Source organism: Macaca thibetana, chromosome 7 (genome assembly GCF_024542745.1).
Source record: "Macaca thibetana thibetana isolate TM-01 chromosome 7, ASM2454274v1, whole genome shotgun sequence".
NCBI lineage: Eukaryota > Metazoa > Chordata > Mammalia > Primates > Cercopithecidae > Macaca > Macaca thibetana.
In genome coordinates, this window is record NC_065584.1 from 155,009,755 (window position 1) to 155,029,610 (window position 19,856).

The window sequence follows — 19,856 nt, forward strand, 5'->3', positions numbered from 1 at the left end:
GGAAAGGGGTTCAGGGTCAATTGAGTTAGGGAAACTCCCGGTTAGAAAGGTTTCTTTGCCAGGTGTGGGGGCTCACACCTGTAATCCCAGCACTTTGGGAGGCCAAGGCGGGTGGACCACAGGGTCAGGAGTTCAAGACCAGCCTGGCCAACATGGTGAAACCCTGTCTCTATTAAAAATAGAAAAATTAGCCAGGCATGGTGGCAGGTGCCTGTAATCCCAGCTACTTAGGAAGCTGAGGCAGGGAATTGCTTGAAACCAGGAGGCGGAAGTTGCGGCGAGTGGAGATCTCGCCATTGCACTCCAGCCCGGGCAACAGAGTGAGACTCCGTCTCAAAAAAAAAAAAAAAAAAAAAAAAGGTTTCTTTACTGTAGGGCTTTTCTGAGCATCTAAACACTAATATGCCCATATCACAAAGTGCAAATGCTTTCGTACATGAAGAGACGCTATAATCAATAAAAGACCAGCAATCTTTTTTTTTTTTTTTTTTTTTTTTTTGAGACTTAAGTCTTGCTCTGTCACCCAGACTGGAGTGCAGTGGCATTATCTTGGCTCACTGCACCCTCCACCTCCCAGGTTCAAGCGATTCTTGTGCTCAGCCTCCAGAGTAGCTGGGATTACAGGTGCCTGCCATCACACCCAGCTGATTTTTATATTTCGAGTAGAGACGGGGTTTCACCATGTTGGCCAGGCTGGTCTCAAACTCCTGACCTCAAGTGATCCGCCCACCTCGGCTTCCCAAAGTGCTGCGACTACAGGTGTGAGCCACTGTGCCCAGCCTATATTTTTTAAATGGGCAAAAGTGTATTATCTTGTTCCCTGAAGATGCATATATCCTATGGCCCAACAATTCCAGCCCTGGTTATATATACTCTGCGTCAGAAGTTTTGCCCATGTGCACTAGGAGATATGTACTAGAATGTTCCTAGCCACACTGTAATAACAAAAATGTGAGGGTGACCCACAAAGTCATCAACAGGAGAAAGGGTAAATTGTGGCAAATTCATACAATAAAATATGTCACAGCATTGAAAATTAACAAACTGTAGCTATTGTAACGTGGACAAATTTCAAAAACAATGTTGAGGACTTTGAAAAATGTTGAATAAAATAATATCAGTTATAGAAGTATATGTATAGTTCTATATCATTTATATAAAGCCTTAAACATGTACAATAAGGTATTGTTTAAGGAAATGTATAATCTCTTGATAGGAAGATAGAAGAAAGATAGATAGATAGATAGATAGATAGATAGATAGATAGATAGATAGATAAAACTAAAATGTAAAACAAATGAACAAGCAAAAAGTAAGAATTTTGGTTATTCCTGGGACACAAGGAACTTCAAATTCAAATTCAAATTCAAATTCCTTCAAAGGAATTATAATGGTCTATTTATTTAGCTGGATAGTGGGTACACAGGTGTCTTTCTATTTTTATACCTTTTCTAAATATATATATATACACACACATAGAAACATACATACTAAATATATATATGTATACACATATATCTTTTTGTATATTTGAAACATTTTATATTAAATATTTTTAAATAAAGAAAAATGAGCAAAAGTTACAGACAGTTCACAGAAAATAAAATGTAAATAGCATTTATATACAAATGTAAAAAAATGTAAATACTGGATGAAAAAAGGCTCATTCTCACTATGAAAATTAAAATCACAGTGAAATATAATTTTCTACCTTTTACATTAGCAAAAAACAAAAGTGTGATAATGCATTGTGCTGGTAAGGACAGAGGGAAACAGGCACACGCCTAAATTGCTGGTGGGAGGGAATCTGGCACAACCACCCTGGAAGGCAATTTGGCAACATTGATCAAAACTGAGAATGCATATTCCTTTTGACCCAACATTCCATTTCTAGGTTTTCTGCCTTACAGATAAACTCCTAGGATTGCAAAATGACTTGTGTACAAGAGTATTTACTGCCATGATGATTGCAATAGCAAGAGATTGGAAGCATCCTAAATGTGCATTATAGGACATTTAAATAAATTATGGTACATCAGCAGGATGAAGTGCTATATGGCCATTCAAATGCAGGAGACTGCTCTATGTGTACTGATAAGGAAAGAGTGCCAAGATACATTGTTATGTAAAAAAAAATGCTATGCAGTATAGTATGCTCCCATTCCATGAAAATATGTGCACATATATATTACCTATGTCATATATTTATATGCATATAGGCTCATCCATGCATGACTGTCTCTTGAAGGCTTCCCAAGAAAACAATGTGTTCCTCTGATGCGGGGACCTGGGTGGTGGGACAGGAGAGGGAAGGAGACTTACATTTTGCTGTATGTAAATCACAACTTATAGCAGATCCAGCCCGTCCTTTCCGCCTTACCTGTCTCTTCTTCCAGCCTCAAGCAGTGACAGCACTGTGTGGGCATCAGCCCATTTCACGGAGGTGCCATCCTGCTCTTGCACTTCCTCTTGCTTCACCCTCAGGGCACCTCTGTGGACCTTACCACCTCAGGACCACCCCTAGTGCCCAAGCTTGCCCAACTCAGACGCAAGGGAAAATTATCTTCCATGGAGCCAATCAGAGACAGGACCTGATGGAAATTTCTTCCCGCTTGTCCCTTGCAATAGCAATCCTGAAACACAGTTTAACACGGCTTCTCAGGGAACAGTCCCTTGGGATCCAGCAATCAGTTGCACTTAGCGGCAGCCAGCTCAGTGTCAAATTCTCATGTCGGCTCTTCTTGCTCAGTGGCCCACTCCCTAACGCTCTCCCTAGGACTGCACTTCTAATCAAGTCATAGTATCTAAGCTCTGTTTTTTAGGGGGCTTGGGCAAAGACAAGCTCTTTCGTACCTTTAGATTTCATCCCTTGTAATGTACCTACTAATATGTATATACATAATATGCATATTTTACATTAACATATATGTATGTGCTAATATACACTTTGAATCTGCAAAAATGGATAGAGAATAACACATATACATTTCCTACTCTTCGTTGACTGTGGTCCCTCTTTTTTGGGTACCCGCTGTCTTGGCATTCCATGGGAAACAGCTGGTAATCCACCCCACACTGCTTTGCATCCCAGTTCTGTCCTCTGGGGCCCCCTAGACAAGCCTCTGCCTTTATTCCATGACAACCACCTCATAAACTGAAGGCCCTTATCCTTCTCCTCTTTTCCAGTTAAGGTCTTCTGCTACCTTAATAAGGTCTCTGACAGGCTCCCCCAGACCCCTTGACAGTTCAGCCCTTCTCCTCTCTACAGTCTTCAAACCTTGATGTGCTTTTTAATCTATGACACCTAGAAATAAACAAAACTCTTGGAAAGTGGCCGATGAGCACAGACAAAAATGAGGCTGTCACTCTTCCGGTTCTGGACACATTGGCTCTGCCCAGTCTGTGGAAGAGGAGAGACCTCCCTGTTTAGCGGCTCCATCACACTCTGGCTTCTATTGATCTCGTGGCCAACAGACTCCCTCTGGTCTTTTGCACGAGACCGGCTGCGAGCCAGCCTCCCTCATCCTGTACTTAGGCAATCGATTTTTCTGAACCTGAAATGCAAAGCGCACACTCACTCATCCCCGGTAGGCTGTATCCTGCTAGAATCAGCCGCTGGCCCAGGCCTGCCAGGATCATGTGAATCCTAAATTGGCCAGCACAGCACAGGGAGGTGGAGAAATTTGCCCTTAGGCTGCTTTGCCACAAACTGACTGTGTGACTTTGAACGAGTTCTGTGTCTTTGTAGAGTGGGAAGGGGTGATCTGTAAGGTCTTGCCCAGCCTGACACTCTGAAACACTTGAATGATCACTCTCTCTCCTAGCTTTGTGATCAACCTGCGCTCTGTGTCTGCATCTACCAGGCTGCTGATCCAAGTGTACTGATGAGATTAGGGCCAAGCACGGACCTTGAAGGCAGGCTACCAGTGACCCCCTCTAGGTGGAAATGGAACCATCCATCACCCTGTTTTGGTTAGGTTTGTTCAGTGAGCTATGAAACCACTAGCTGATTTATGAGCAGCCCACATTTGGGTCTGTCTTCTGTTTACTATCCTGCCTTTTCTCATCCATTGGCTTGTACGTGTGAAAACACCTGGCCGGGCGCAGTGGCTCAAGCCTGTAATCCCAGCACTTCGGGAGGCCGAGGCAGGCGGATCATGAAGTCAGGAGATTGAGACCATCCTGGCTAACAGAGTGAAACCCGATCTCTACTACAAATTAGCTAGGCGTGGTGGCGGGCGCCTGTAGTCCCAGCTACTCGGGAGACTGAGAGAGGAGCATGGCTTGAACCCAGGAGGTAGAGGTTGCAGTGAGCCGAGATTGCGCCACTGCACTCCAGCATGGGCAACAGAGTGAGACTCTGTCTCAACAAACAAACAAACAAAAACAAACAAACAAAACAACACATAACACAGTGTCTGTCCAGAAGTCTAAGCAAGGTATGTGCACCTTCTTTTTGCTTCCTTCTCAGTTCTGCTCTAACGATGTTCCTGCTCTGTATCTCCTGCCTTCCTTTATACCCGACTCGTCATGTGACTCCATGGCTTTGCTAAATGGACATGGGCTTTGTGACAACCGTGTTTGTCCAGCCGACCACTAGAGTCTGGCTGAGTGATCACCAGGAGGTCCCCAGAAGACTGACCCCTGAAAAACTCCATATGCGTTCCTATTGATCTTGGACCAAGGAGAGACGACTTTACACTTGTTTTGCCTTAGTCTCAGAGTTGGAACTAGGTTTCATTTCCATTCTCAGTGTTTCTAAATCCTAACCCCACTGGAAGGATTATGGTGAGCACCTCAGGAAACTTTGCTTCCAAAGGCACATGGAACACACAACCGGGAAAATTAAATTTTACACTTAAATTTAAAAATTTATCAAATAAAAATAAAATGGAAATTCTTCCACCAAGGTATTTATCTAGCAGGTGAAAAAATAATACAGACTAAAGAAAGGGAAAGATGGAAACACTGGTCTTTATGAAATGGACAAGATTCCCTCATTGAGTTATTGGAAAGATTGAATGCAAGTCCATGCGGTCTCTCCCGGCACACTGGCACATTGCGGGTGCTTAACGTTTTGCTTTTGTTTTTGTGTACCGGGGTATTGGTTCTGATTATTCAGATGTTAGAGAGTTGGAGAGGTCTTTAAAGACCTGCTAATGAATCCTCTTTTTTTTAGACAGAGTCTCACTCTGTCGCCCAGGCTGGAGTGCGGTGGTGTGATTTCAGCTCACTGAAATCTCCACCTCCCAGGTTCAAGTGATTCTCCTGCCTCAGCCTCCTCAGTAGCTGGGACCACAGACATGGACCACCACGCCCAGCTACTTTCTTTTGTATTTTTAGTAGAGACGAGGTCTCACTATATTGGTAAGGCTGGTCTCAAACTCCTGATCTTAAATGATCCACCCACCTCAGCCTCCCAAAGTGCTAGGATTACAGGCCTGAGCCACTGTGTCCGGCCATGAATCCTTTTTTAGCAGATAAGGACACTGAGGCCCAGAGAGGAGCAGAAGGAGAGGCAGCCAGTTGCTAGCTCTTTGTCCTCCCACCGGGAGACCGTGGTAAGTTGCTAATGATAGTATAAGGTAGTGATAATGGCTAACACGCATCGAGCACTCACTATGTCGTACCACTGTTCTCCCACCCTATCCTCAAGGAAAGCCTTTCTGAGGTGGAAATGGAACCATCCTCACAACAACCTTACGAGAGAGGTATTATTACTTTTTCAAGTTTCTAGATGGGGAAACAGAGGCACAGAGAGGTTAAGCAATTTGCTCAAGGTCACACAGCAAGTAAGTGGCAGGGCAGGGCTTCCATTCCAGCAGGCCGGCCTCAGAGGCTGCGAACCCAAAGGGCTGAAGCGATATCTGGGAAAGGACGCTGCCTCCCTGCTTCTCCTCTTGCCACTGAGAGGGACTCTCCACACAGCTGCAGGTCTTGTCCTCGTCAACCATTAGTGCGCCAAGACTGTTCCTCTGCTCAGCCCCCTCCAGGACCCCTCACTTGGCGGGAATCAAACCACACACCTGCTTGGTCCTCCTCGGTCCACACATGACTCTGGCCTGTCTCTCTGAGCTCCTGCTCACTGCCCTCCAGCCACACAGGCCTCCTGGCTTTTCCTTGAACCTACGGAGTTCATTGGCTACTCAGAGACCACACATCTACTGTTTCTTCTGCCTGGAACGCTCTTCCCCTGGGTTTAATTCTGGTATCTGCACAAATGTCACCTCAGAAAGGCTTTCCTTGAACCATTGAAAGTTCTCCTCTCCCTCCCTTGACTGTCATTCTCTTTCCCTTCCCTTGCTTTATTTCTCTTCCCAGTGCTTATCCTGACCTGACAGGGGTTTGCATGATCTATTTGGGCCTCCATTATTTGCCTTCCCCACTGGAAGGTGGGAGGCCGTGAGTTCCCTGCTGCATCCCTAACACCTAGCACAGTGCCTGGCACATTGCAGTTACCCAATCCATCTTTGTGAAAAGAATGACTAGATGCCATTGTCTCGCTCTCCCGACATCCAGGCCAGGGCTCAGGCACCAGGATCACCTGCTGGGGGAACGAGTCAGCATAGGCAGGAGGCAGTTGTCTTGAACATCCCCACCCTGGACCCCTCCTCCACATGTTGAATCCTGGAGAACAGACAGGGGAAAGCTGGTTTTCTAGTGTGCAGTGGGCTAGACCAGCCCGGGGACCCCATCATCAGGGCCTAGAGGGCAGATAGGGAACAGACTGGAGTCAGGGGCCAGGAACAGGGGAGGGAGCAGCCCTCAAGGGCTAACCAGGCCCAAGACAGCATCATTTCCAAAGGCCCATCCACCAGGATCCTAGTGTGTAGAGCCAAGGCGGAAAGCGCAGACTCCAGAGCCAGCCCACCTATTCCTGGTCAGTAACCTTGGACCACCAGTGCTCAGCTGGCCTCCTCATCTGCAAGGCTGCAGCGAATGAGCTGCTGGACGTGAAATGCCCAGCCCAGGGCCTGCAGGGCAGAGATACTTGTCACACACACCTTCCTCCCCTCTTTGGTTCCCCTTTCCCCTTTTCTCCTTCCCCTTCCTCTCCAATACCTTTGTCCTTCACGCTTTCCTTCAGGGTCAGGCTGGCTGAGGCTTCCAAGCTGGTGCATTGTCCATGAGGGCAGGGAACACACTCCCCCAATACTTTTATGTACTCTACTGAGCCTTCCAGAGACCCTGCTCACTTTCTCCTAAGCTCAAGAGCTCCTGGAACATGGCATTGGAGGTGCCTTGATTACATGCAAGAGGGGAGGAAGGGAGCCCGCAGTACTTCTTTGTGTTCATTTCTGTACTTGAAGTAAAATTCATGGGACATAAAACCAACCATTTTAAAGTGTACAGTCCAGTGGCATTGAGCACCTTCACAGGGTTATGCAACCATCACTTCTATCTAGTTCCGGAACATTTTCATTGCCCCCAAAGGAAGTTCCATACTCATTACACGGTCTTTCCCCATTCCCCTTCCCTGAGCCCCCTGCAACCACCAGTCTGCTTTCTGCCTCCACGGATTTGCCTATTGCGGACATCTCATTTAGATGGAATCGTACGATATGATCTTTGTGTCTGGCTTCTTTCATTCCAGGTAATATTTTCAAGGTTCATCCACATTGTAGTAGGTGTCACTGCTTCATTTCTTTTCAGGGCTGAATAATATTCCCCAGCAGCGCTTCTTAATTTATAAGAAAGACAGTGTCCATTCCACATTTGGGCAGGGCTTTTCCTGGAGCTGGGCAGGGGCTTGTGGAAGGAATTCAAAGAGGGAGTAAGGAATGAAGACAGGGAGTAGGAAAGACAGAGGGAGGAAGGAGGGAGGGAAAGAGAGAGGGAGGGGCGCCACCCTATAACAAGGACGAATGCAAGCCATAGAGCTCAAGAGGATGCAGCTTCCAAGCCATGAGGCTGCATTTTGGTGACACTCAAAGATCAGTTAACGGTAAACACTTGAGCTAGGCAGCCCCAGGCTGGGCACGAAGCCTCGGAAGTCACAGCTTCTGCCCTGTGCATCTCGCCCACTCGCTGTTCTCACAACTTTCTCTTCTTGCACACTGGTCCTTTGGCAAGGCTGGCACCCCTGCCACCCTGCAAAGACAACGGACACCCCAGTCTTTGGAGAGGTCTTTCCTCTCTCCCACTGCTGGGGAACCTTGGTGCGGATCAGGGTCGCTGCAGGGGCCGACTGCACTGTCCTGGCGCCTTTGCCAGATCACAGAGGCCCGGACCCCCACTACTTAGCTATGGGCCAGAGCTTTGGCTTTGTGCTCTGTGTCGAGGAGACATTCAGGGCACAGGCCAGGGCAGACGGGACTCCCATGTTCTTCGTTTGTTCCTTCACAAGGGCATGGGGGTGGAACTGCAGGACGGGGCTTCCCTGGGATGGTTTAATTCAGTACAGAGACCCTTGTTTTTCCTGGAGCTTGGAAAGCCTGTTCTGCACACCTGGGGCTTAGCTGTGTCATGCCAGGGAGCCCAGCCAATCGAAATATTGACTGAAGTCAGGTTTGAAGGCTTTTGATGACCCAGCTTTGTTTGTATTTAATGGGCTTGGAAATTTAGATGCCCTTCCAATTCAAACTGGTCTGCCAAGGGTCTTTTCCCCCTCCCTGTTTTGTTTTGAACATCGGTTTGGTAAGTGGTTCACAAGAGAAATTCAGGTTTGGGTTTGGTTCAAGGATCAACAAATGTGTGCAGTTAGTTCTGGTCTGGGGTGCGCGGTTCAGACAAGTCTGAGGCTTTAGTTCAGAGAGAGAGGACAAAGCCCGCCATTCACCAGGCAGGAGGAAGCACCAGCTCCCCTGCCCCCAAGGCCCTACTGTGGGCCTGGGCCCGGCCTCTGCTGCATTTAGACTGGGAGCTTCAGCCCTCCAACCCCGGTGTGTCTCCGGAGGGCAGCACTGTTTGATTGATTTCAAAAGTACGACAGTAAAACAGTTAATAAAAACCCGATAGGTCTGTGCAGAAGCACTTCCCATACCACCTAAATGAGCGCTATTCATCAAGGCTGGGCACGGATGCCTGGAGCGCCTCGCACAGAGGAGGGGTTGAGTAACCACTGCCCAGCGCCTCAGGGACCCCAGCTTCCCCTGTCTGCTCTCAGCCTCCAGTGAAGATGAAAACGTCTGCCTCTGGAATTCCAGCTTCCCCTTTTTATTAAGGCAGCGGTTCTCAAAGTGTGGTTCCAGAACCGCCAGCAGTATGGCTACTGGGAACAGGTTAGAAATGCGTATTCCTGGACCCCACTCCTTGCTGAGCCTGAACTCTGCGGGTGAGGCCCAGCTATCTGTGTCTTGTCAGGCCCTCCAGGAATTCTGATGCAGGCTCCAATCCGAGAATCCTGCTCTACAAAGTCTCCTCCACACTCCAAGTCATCACACACCTTGAGTTCTCAAACCTTTTTGTTTCCTCCGTGTCAAAAAAAAAAAAAAACTTGACAAATCCAGATAACACTAAGGCTGAAAGCTTTGGAACAGAGGATGGAATAGCAACCCTCCACTCAACACTAGAGATCTGGCGGCAGCCGACGAGAAGGAGGGTCTTTTGGGGGCTAGAGTGGGCTGAAGGAGCACTGTCTCCCCCAGCTCTTTCTGCTTTTTCAGGGTACTGGGACACGAGAAGTGGAAAGGGTTCAGGGTGTGTATCTGGAGCTGGAAGGCCTGGGCTCAGGTCTCCACTCAGACCCGTGCCCGCTGTGTGACCTTAGGCAAGTCATGTCACCCCCTGTACTTTTTAGTTCCCTCTTCTGAAAACTGGGGACAGTAATAGGACCCATCTCATAGGATTGTTGTCCGTGAGTGGAAAGTTCTTGGGACAGGCATCTGCTCCTCTTCTGGGGACCGCCAGGTGTGCTCTCGAGCTCCCAGCAGCTCCCCTTGGGTCCAGGCACCTGCACCTCTGTCCATGGCCAGTAGATGTATGTGAGGATGTGTGCTATTGCTGGCCAGTGTGGGGGTGCTCCTGTCTGTGGGGAGACAGAAACTCCACTGCACAGGCTTGAGGATGGGGCTGTGGCTCCATCATCATCACTCTCACCCTGGTTGGGATAGCAGATCCCTGCATTGCTGGTCCTGTGGCTGTGGTCACCCAATGGTGGCCCCGACAAGCAGCCCTGCTGCCACATATAATTCCCCAGAGGAGATAAGAGAGGAGAGAACAAGGGTAGTGGAAAAGCAAGAAAGGACATGAAGAAGGAAGAGAGAAAAACAGATGGAGACAAAGAGAAAGATATAGGAAGAAAAAAGAGGGGAGGACTGGAGGAACAAAGGCATGCAGAGATGGGGAGGATGTGGAGATGGACGAGAGAGAGAGAGAGAAGGAAGGGACAAGAAGGTGGGGCTCTGCTCCTCTGCACCAGTCCATGCTCTGCAGCCCATGAATTAGCCAGGCTGTGTATGTGAGTAGAAGACCAGCCTCTCAGAGCACCTGACCTTTGAGAGAGGCCAGTGAATACCTTTACCCTGATCTGGGAACCTGAAGGTGACCACGCCAGCCTCACCCTGACCAGGAAGCTGGAGTGTGGCTCGTCAGCCACTGCCCACATGTTCAGAACTGGAGGCTGAGGGGTCTCCTATGAGGAGCTGTGCCAGGAGCAGGTCTCATGCAGGTTGAAGGAAGCTGGCAGCTGTCTCTCTTTCCGCATCAGCCACGGGCTCCGGTGCACCAAGTTTCCCCTCCTGCCCCACCTGGCCATCCGCCCTGCTGCACTCGGGGCCACACCTCTGGGTTCAGTAGAGGACCTGCCCTGTGGGTCCTGACATTGCTGCCAGTGGCTCTGAGACTCTCCTGCCTGTGACTGCCACATGTCAGCTCTCCTGTAGCTTTTGCCTCCTGCGGTTTGTGGAGTGAGAGATTGTGTCATTTGAACAACAGCAGGTCATGGGGAAAATGCCCAGGTATGGCAAGAATCAGGGGTGCCCATCAGAAGGGCACAAGGAGCACAGCCGCCCAGTTGTTTATATACAAGAGCCCCTGCCAAGGGGCTCAGGTGGCTGCTCACCAAACAGGCATCCTGGAGTAGGCTGCATCCACCCGGGAGAGGGACCCGTTTTCTAACTGTGCAAAGGTGCCTGATGATCTGACAGAACCCTGGATTCCCATGGGTGCTGTGCTTAATCTCCTGGAGAAAGCCCAGCCTGCACCTCCTGGACACCACCACGCAGCACTTTACAAAACACCTATGTATTCTAGTCCACTCCCTGGCTGAATCTAGCCTGCAGAGTGGTTTGTGTTTTTTTCCTGTTGTTGTTGTTTGTTTGTTTGTTTTTCCTATTCAGGTTCCATTTCTTTCATTCAGCTGAAGTGCCTTGAGAACGGGATGCACCTTCCGGTAGGTCGCAGCCCCTCCTCTCCCTCCTGTCCCAGCCGCCCGACCCTGCAGACCCTGGGTGTGACTCATCTCCTAGAGCAACCGGATGGCCTCGGATAGGCCCACTGGTCTTTGGAAAAGTCATGAGGGACACAAGCGGATGTCCAGCTCAGCTTTGTGCTCCTGGTTTGAGCACCCCCCTGCTCCCTCAGAAGAGGCCTCTGGGGAAGTGGGGTCTGCGGGGAACAGAGGAGGGGGTGGGAAAGTGGGGTGGATGCAGCAGAAGCCAGGGAGGCAGGACTGGCTCCAGAGGTAATGGCGCTGTCTGGAGGCCAAGACATTGAGATCTCTGGAATCTGTGACCCTCGGAGACCCTGCTCCCCAGTTTGTTCTCCCTGTTCCCCTCTGGCCATTTCCCTGTAGATATTAGCAATCCAAGGCCTCAAAACACAAAGGCTTGTGTGTTTGCCTTCCCAGATCTGGACTGCATTCTATGTTGTAGGGGAGGGGATGGCTTTAGTTCAGTGCGAAAGCTCGTTACAACCCCAGAAAGAAAGCAGGGGTCAGTGTGGGGGCCATCAGGGACTGAGGAGAGGCACGGGGGGATGTGTGCAGTCCTCATGCCACCCAACCCTGGGCTGAGTGGGCCCCTGCAGACGTTGGGGACGCAGACTGTCCCACCCCAGGCCTGTGCTCACACCACCCTCAGACACCACTGGGCAGGCGAGCATTCGAAGGGCCCCCGCTCTGTTGATCCAGGCCAGGCTAATGTGCAGACAGGTGATGGTGGTGATACCATGCCTTGTCCTCTCCCAGCTCGCCTGCTTTGCCTGGTGGGGGACATAAAGCCTTACCCAGGCATAAAGATGCCTGGTGTTTGCAGATGCTTCTCACTGTTACCTGGATGCATTTGTTTTTATTTTAGTTATACTTTTATTTTTAGTGTGCATGAGAAAAATAAAATGAATACATCAAACAGTGGTTAAATGGATTTATGGCCTAGGATGGAGCTAAGTCAAACGTTAGTTGATTTAAGGAAATACATTAAGTAAATAATAGTACAGGTGGTAGATAGACAAAGTTCAAAAAATGTGCTGGAACGCAAAAGGCTGAAGTTTGGTGAGATCTTTGTTGTCCCAGACAAGGGTAAGTCTCCCCAACTGCACTGTGCCTTGTTCCATCTTCTCCTGCCCTGCCCAGCCCCTAACACAGGCTCAGCCCAGGAGACACTGAAGGAGACTGACTTTCACAAACACAGAGGACACCCCGAGCCCCAAACTTGCTCTGGGGCAGAGCAACTGCCAGGGGTGAGGGGCAGTTGATGTGGCTTTTGTCCACATCTTTTCTCCGGCAGCCTTCGATCTGCCCTTTCAAGGGGTGCATTTCAGAAAGCTGAATTCCTAGGGAGGCACCACAATCTTGCTCCCCCTCAAAACAGAACTGGAGACAACAGAGCTGCAAATAAAAAGAGGCTTGGGAAACACGCTCACTCTGGTCAGCTCACTCCTTAGAAGCCAGGAGGTCCAGTCAGCGGCTGGGAGGCCTCCATGCAGCCCCTTCACCTCCCCTCCTCCAGCCAGCACGATCACATGGCTCATTTTGTGCTGAGTGGGGAATGAGATGATGCATGAAATGCTTTGGGAAGTCCAGGGTGCATGGCGAGGGTTCCGATTTCTTCCACTCCCCACTGCTGCCTGCGGGTCACCCTTGCCCACTCTACTCCACAACCCGGGGCTCCTGGGATTCGGTGGAGGGAAAACCCCAGGAAGGGGACAAATGGATGAGGAAACAGCCCCTACAGCCCCTCTCAGCAAGACCAGCGCCGCAAAGGTAAGCTGCCCACAATGCCTTCGCTGGCTTTGTCAGGGAAATTGCTTTTGCCTAGCATCATTTTTTATGTGCCTGTTCAATAAAATAATTATTGATGGCCTCATCCATTTAAGTCACAATCAAAATAGCAGCCAGGATGGGGCAGCCCTATATTATATCACCAGAGCGAGAACTATTTTCTATAAATTCGCAAATACATTCACATTTAGGTGAAAAATTATGCCGCCAAGGATCAAATATATCAGAGGCTGGGAGCCGGGAGGGAGAGGGCCGGGGTCTGAGGGCTTCTTCATTATTCATTAGTGAAGCACGCAGGAGCGGGAGGAGCAGCCCTGTGCCTGCCAGTGGGCATCATGGAAGGTAGGGAAGGGATGCCGGTCCCCACTGGAGGTGAGTGATGCTGGCCCTATCTGAAAGCCAGGCAGGCAGAGAGCACCAGCTTTTCCAAGGAGGAAGAAATGAATACGTGTGAGTTAGGAGAGAAGCCCACGATTCCCCAGGTGTTAAGAGCTGTGTGCCAATTATCCAGCAATTATCACCATCCAAGATGGTGGGGCAGATGCAGAGAGAAAAGGGCAGTAGGGGTGGGGGGTGGGAAGGTGGAACCTGAGCCAGAGTAGAGAGAGAGCACACAGTAGAGGAAAACAACAATGGCCAAGCGTTGCTGTGTACCAGGCCCTGGGCTGGGCCGCCAATCTTCTCATCGACCCCCGCAGTGGCCCACTGGAGCGTCCTCACTGCTGAGGCGAGGGCCTGAGGCTCAGGAGGGGAATTCACGGCTCCGAATGTGCACGGCTTGTAAGGGGCAGAGCTTGGCTTTCTCATCTAACCTGTCAGATGCCAAGCTGTGTTCTGGAAGGGCCTCATTCAATAATTTATTGGTAGATGTGGACTGGGGTTGGGGGTGTTCAGAGTAGGGGCAGAATGGGGATTGTTTGTTTATGAAGGTTTCTTGTCTGTTTGTTTGTGTGTTTAGAGAAAAAATGTGCTTGGCCAAAGCACCAGCACTACTTTCCGAAAGGGAGAAGGTAAGGGAATTGGGGAGAAATCAAGAAAACAGCTAATTTCTGGGTCATGGAAGTGGTGTGGGCCTGGCTGGGTGCAGGCTGTACAGGGCCAGGCCTAATTTATCTGCAGGGCTTTCTTCAAAACCCCATCCACTTAAGGATAACACCAGCAAAGTTCCCTTCCTGGTCTGCCTCCCCACCCCACCTCTGTTTTTAATCGCTTTCCCCCCCCCCCCCCCCACCCCAGGAAGCTCCTAGTGCTCTTGTACCAGTGCAGATGGATTCTCTCTGCCCAAAAGTCTGCATTTTAAACAATTTCTAATTATGGATTGAAAGGCTGTGACTCTGGAGATGAGATTTCAGGAGTTGGCAAAGTATTTTAAGGTCTGGAGATGTCTCCCCCATGTTCCCCCTAAAATCACACCCTATAGAGCATTGTCTTCCCACTTCTGTTCAGGGCCAGTCCTGAGCCTGTGCCTTCAGTGACACACAAAGTTCAGGGGTTCTGGTGTTGGAGGCATAGATAGGAAGACTTTGGACAGAGAAACTCTTAAAGCTTCCTTCCTGGTATTTGACCCTCCTGTTGCCTCCTTTAATTAAAAAGAGGCCATTTCATTACCTATGATCTTACCTGTCAAGGCATTTTACTTGCAGGATTTATCTTGGAAAATCCTGGCCTCATGCACAAAGAAACTCAGGTCTTACCCCGGCCCCTTAATACCCATCCTTCCTGTTTGGAGAGCTGTCAGCAGTTTCATCAAAATGATGGGGCTCTTTTGGAAAACAGCCTGGCCATGCCACAGATGTTAAACACAGAGTTACCACAGGATGCAGCAATTCCTCCCCTGGGCATAGATACCCAAGAGAATGGAAAACATGGGCCCACACAAAGGCTTGGAGGAGAAATGTGCAGAGCACCATTATTCATGATAACCAAAAAGTGGGAACAACTCAAATGTCCATCAACAAATGAGTGGATTAACAAAATGTGGGATAGCCATACAATGAAATACCACTCAGTGAAAAGGAATGACGTGCTGATTCATGCCACAACACGGATGAATGTTGAAAACATTATGCTAAGTGAAAGAAGCCAGTCACTAATAGACCACATATTGGGTGATCCCACTTCTATGTAATGTCCAAAATAAGCAAAGCCATACAGATAGAAAGTAGATTTATGGCTGCCTAGGGTTGAGGTGTACAGGGAAGAAGTATTAGAAGGAAATGAAGAGTGAGTGCTAATGGGTGTGGGGTTTCTTTTGGGCGTGATAAAAAGGTCCCAAAATTGGTTGTGGTGATGGTTCCACAATTCTGAATACACAGATTGTACTCTTCAAGTGGGTCAGTTGTATGACATGTAAATTATATCTCACTCTGCTAAAAGCAAATCAAGATTACGCCCATTGCTTGGCTGCCAAGGCCTCTGAAACCTTGCTCCTCCTGATGGCAGCCCTTCCACCTGCCTTCCACTCATGCCCACAAACCTGATGCCTAGTTAGCACCCATCCTCCAATGATCCACCTTCTCAGCGCCCCTGCTTTTGCCCACACCAGGGTTGGAGGGTGGTTGTCCCCAAGCCTCTGCCCCCTGATATTCAGGGCCAGCAGCCTCTCTTCTTCAAAGCCTATTGCTCACCCCAAAGGCAGCCACACTCCTCAGGATGGCCCTCTTTTAGGAAAAGCATGTTTGGGGACTTGTCCAGAGTCCCAGCCTTCTGGGGCAGAAGGCTGGCGTTTGTGATTCTTTTTTTGAGAGTCTCGCTCTGTCGCCCAGGCTGGAGTGCAGTGGCTTGATCTTGGCTCACTGCAAGCTTCGCCTCCCAGGTTCATGCCATTCTCCTGCCTCAGCCTCCTGAGTAGCTGGAACTACAGGCACCCACCACCACACCTGGCTAATTTTTTGTGTTTGTAGCAGAGATAGGATTTCACCCTGTTAGCAAGTATGGTCTCCTGACCTCATGATCCACCTGCCTGGGCCTCCCAGAGTGCTGGGATTACAGGCGTGAGCCACTGCACCAGGCCATTTGTGACTCTTATCTACTGAATGAGTAGCCTTGCGGTGGCAGTCACTGCCATGAACCACAGGCCAGAAAGAGAAAGAGACCTTTCCAGTGCCACGTGGTTGGTCAGGGGATGAACCAGGGCTGGCCCTCCATCCCTGGTCTTTCCATCCAGGGCTCCCCTCTACCATCACTGCTGGGCAAGGCCCCTAAAACGCAGGCTCACCCACCCATCGGCACCATGAGAGGCAACTTTTTACTGATACGCCATGACAGCCCCTGCTGGAATTAAAGCAGGAAGGTTGGGGTGGGGCGGGGAGTTCCCCTGCAGGTGCTTGTTGCTAGGCCTTCTGCGGTGTAATAACTCCCCACATACACACACCTGTGCAGCCTGGCTGTTACAGAGCACTTTCCCACCATTAACTCATGCCTCTGGGAGATGGGCAAATGCCAGCTAGATTTGGGTGGTGGAAGGTGGGTGGGGAACCATCTGAAGCTTGGGCCTGACAGGTGCAGAACGCTCCAGGCAGGGTGGAGGTAGCCTCTGGGGAGCCTATGGGTTCCCCATAAATGTCCCAAAGTTGTGCAGATGAATAAGGGTGGGGATGCCACTGGGCTCAAGCAGGTCAGTCTCTTTTAGGGTCAAGTATTGGCCACCAAAGTCACTTGGCCAGCTTTCCCCCAAGCTGATTTGATATCCCAGGCTCCAGGTGAGATTCCAGTTCCAGAGTCTCTGCCCTTCTGAGATGCCCACAGCAGGGAGCAGCCACATTGATCCAAGAGAGCCTGACTCCAGATGCATTCTCCATCTATCATCCAGAGGGCACACCAGGTAAATACGCCCTCCCTGAAGCCAGGAGATCCTGAGGCCTCTGGGAACATGATGTCCATACAGTGATTAAACAAATGCCTGTTTACACAGCATTATCGCTGTAGACACTGCCAAAACAGTCACATCAGGCTGCCTGCAGTCCCCCTGGATTGAGGTCTTTGACCCTCCAGGCTTGGCTGGAAGGCTGCAGTGAAGGTGCAGTGTGGCTGTGTGGGGTACGTCTCAAATCACACGGGCATGCTGGGGAGAGAGGTGGGAGTGAGAGGCTCCTCCTCCCAGGAAGGGCAAAGGGCCCAAGATTAGCCCCAGACATCCTCTGCTTGAGGATGGTCCTCTCCGCTCCAACCAGGCCCAGGAGGCAGGTCCAGATTCAAAGGCAGGTGTGGAAAGGAGGCGGGTCCACCTGCAGGGTCTATGGTCTTTAAGTGAAGGACCATAGATGGCCCATGATGGAGAGAGTGGGCACAGCAGGGAGACCCAGGGCGTAGCGTTACCAGCCTGGAGAGGGAGGAGAGGAAGGGAATCTTCCCCCACCATGTGGCCACAATGGGCTGCTGCACCTGCTGGCCCACCAACTGGGCAAACGCAGGCCTGGCCTACCACGTCGGGAGCCAGCCTCTTACCAGTGTAGGGCACCTGTGTACAGGCCTCAGCAGGAACCATAGAGTGGCTGGGGCCTGGATGCACATTAGGGACATCCCCTGCCTTGGGGTGGGACTCACTCCATCATAGGAACACGTGTGTGCATCCACACATGCTCACACAAACACATTCATCCAAGAAATATTTATCAATTGAAAGCTTTCTAGAGACAAATGAAAATGAGAACACAACTTACCAAAACCTATGAGCAACAGCAAAAGCAGTCCTAAGACGGAAGCTTATAGCAATGAATGCCTATGTCAAAAAAATAGAAAGATCTCAAATAACAACCTTACCTTATTCCTCAAAAAACTAGAAAAACAAAGACAATCTAAGCCAAAAATAAATAGAAGGAAAGAAATAATAAAGATCAGAGCAGAAATAAATAAAATAGAGATTAGGAAAACAATACAAAAGGTCAACAAAACAAAAAGCTGATTTTTAAAAAAGACAGTCAACAAACCTTTAGCTAGACTAAAAAAAAAAAAAAAAAAAAAAAAAAAAATAAAAAAACCAGAAATGAGAAAGGAGACATTACAACTAATACCACAGAAATACGAAATATGACTACCACAGTAGTTGCAACAGACTACCATGAACAACTACGCACCAACAAATTGAAAAACCTAAAGAAAATGGATAAATTCCTACACACATACAACCTACCATGATTGATTCATGAAGAAACAGAAAACCTGAACAGACCAATAAATGATGAGTAATGAGACTGAAGCAGTAATAAAAAGCTTCCATCGAAGAAAAGCCAAGGACCTGATGGCTTCACTGCTAAATTCTACTAAACATATGAAGAAGAGTTAATACCATTTTTTTCTACTCAAACTGTATGTATTAGTCTATTCTCACACCACAAATAAAAACATACCCGAGACTAGGTGATTTATAAAGAAAAAGAGGTTTAATGGACTCACAGTTCCATGTGGCTGGGGAGGCCTCACAATCATGGTAGAAGGAGAGAGGCGCATCTTACATGGCAGCAGGCGAGAAAGAATAAGAGCCAAGTGAAAGGGGAAACCCCTTATAAAATCATCAGATCTTGTGAGACTTACTCACTATCACGAGAACAGTAGGGGGAAACCACACCCATAATTCAGTATCTCCCACTGGGTCCCTCCCACAACACGTGGGAATTATGGGAGCTACAATTCAAGATGAGATTTGGGTGGGGACACAGCCAAACCATATCACTATACAAAAAAAAAAAGAAAGAAAGAAAGAAAAAGAAAAAATGAAGAGGAGGGAGTGCTTTCACATTTATTCTACAAGGCCAGCATTACTCTGATACCAAAACCACACAAAGATACAACAACAACAAAAGGAAACTACAGGATAATATTCCTCATGAACACTTATGCAAAAATCCTCAACAAAATACTAGTAAATCGAATTTAATAACACATTGAAAAGATCATCCACCATGATCAAGTAGGATTCACTCCAGTGACACAAAAATGGTTCAACATACACAAATCAATAAACTTGATACATCACATTAACAGAATCAAGGACAAAAACCATATAATTATTTCAATAGATGCTGAAAAAGCATTAATTAAAATTCAAAATCCTTCATGATAGAAACTCTCAACAAACTAGGAATAGAGGAATATATAATACCTCACCACAATGAAGGCCATATATGGCAAATCCACAGTTAACATTATACTGAATGGGGAAAAGTTGAAAGTTTTACCCCTGAAATCTGGAATAAAAAGGGATGCCTACTTTCACCACTTTTATTCAACATAGTAGTGAAAGTTCTAGCCAGAGCAATTAGACAAGAGAAAGAAATAAAAAGCATCCAAACTGGAAAGGAGGAAGTCAAATTGTCCCTGTTCATAGATGGCATGATTTTATATATAGAAAACCCTAAAGATTCCATAAAAAAACGTTAGAACTAATAAATTAACTTAGTAAATTTAAGGATAAAAATATTAACATACAAAAATCAGTAGCATTTCTATACACTAATAGCAAGCTATCTGAAAAAGAAATCAGGAAAGGAAATATATTTACAATAGTTACAAAAAAATACCTAGGAATCAACTTAACCAAGGAGGTGAAAGATCTCTACAATGAAAACTCTAAAACATTGATGAAAGAAATTGAAGTGACAAGTAAATGGAAAGATATTCATGAATTAGAATAACTAATATTGTTAAAGTGTCTATATTACTAAAACTAATCTATGGATTCAATGCAATTCTTATCAAA

The 19,856-nt window shown here is 48.1% G+C and overlaps 1 protein-coding gene and 1 long non-coding RNA gene across 4 annotated transcripts in view; one reads left to right on the plus strand and one right to left on the minus strand.

Moving 5' to 3' along the window:
- The window catches only part of LOC126958166 (40S ribosomal protein SA-like), a 900,761-nt gene that overhangs the window by 836,112 nt on the left and 44,793 nt on the right, over positions 1-19,856 (plus strand). The window lies entirely within an intron of this gene.
- LOC126958193 (uncharacterized) lies at positions 1,675-18,651 on the minus strand. Its single transcript, XR_007727136.1, has 3 exons — positions 18,554-18,651; positions 2,381-2,633; positions 1,675-2,287 (listed from the first exon to the last, which is right to left on the minus strand). It is a non-coding gene; the product is annotated as an uncharacterized LOC126958193 (long non-coding RNA).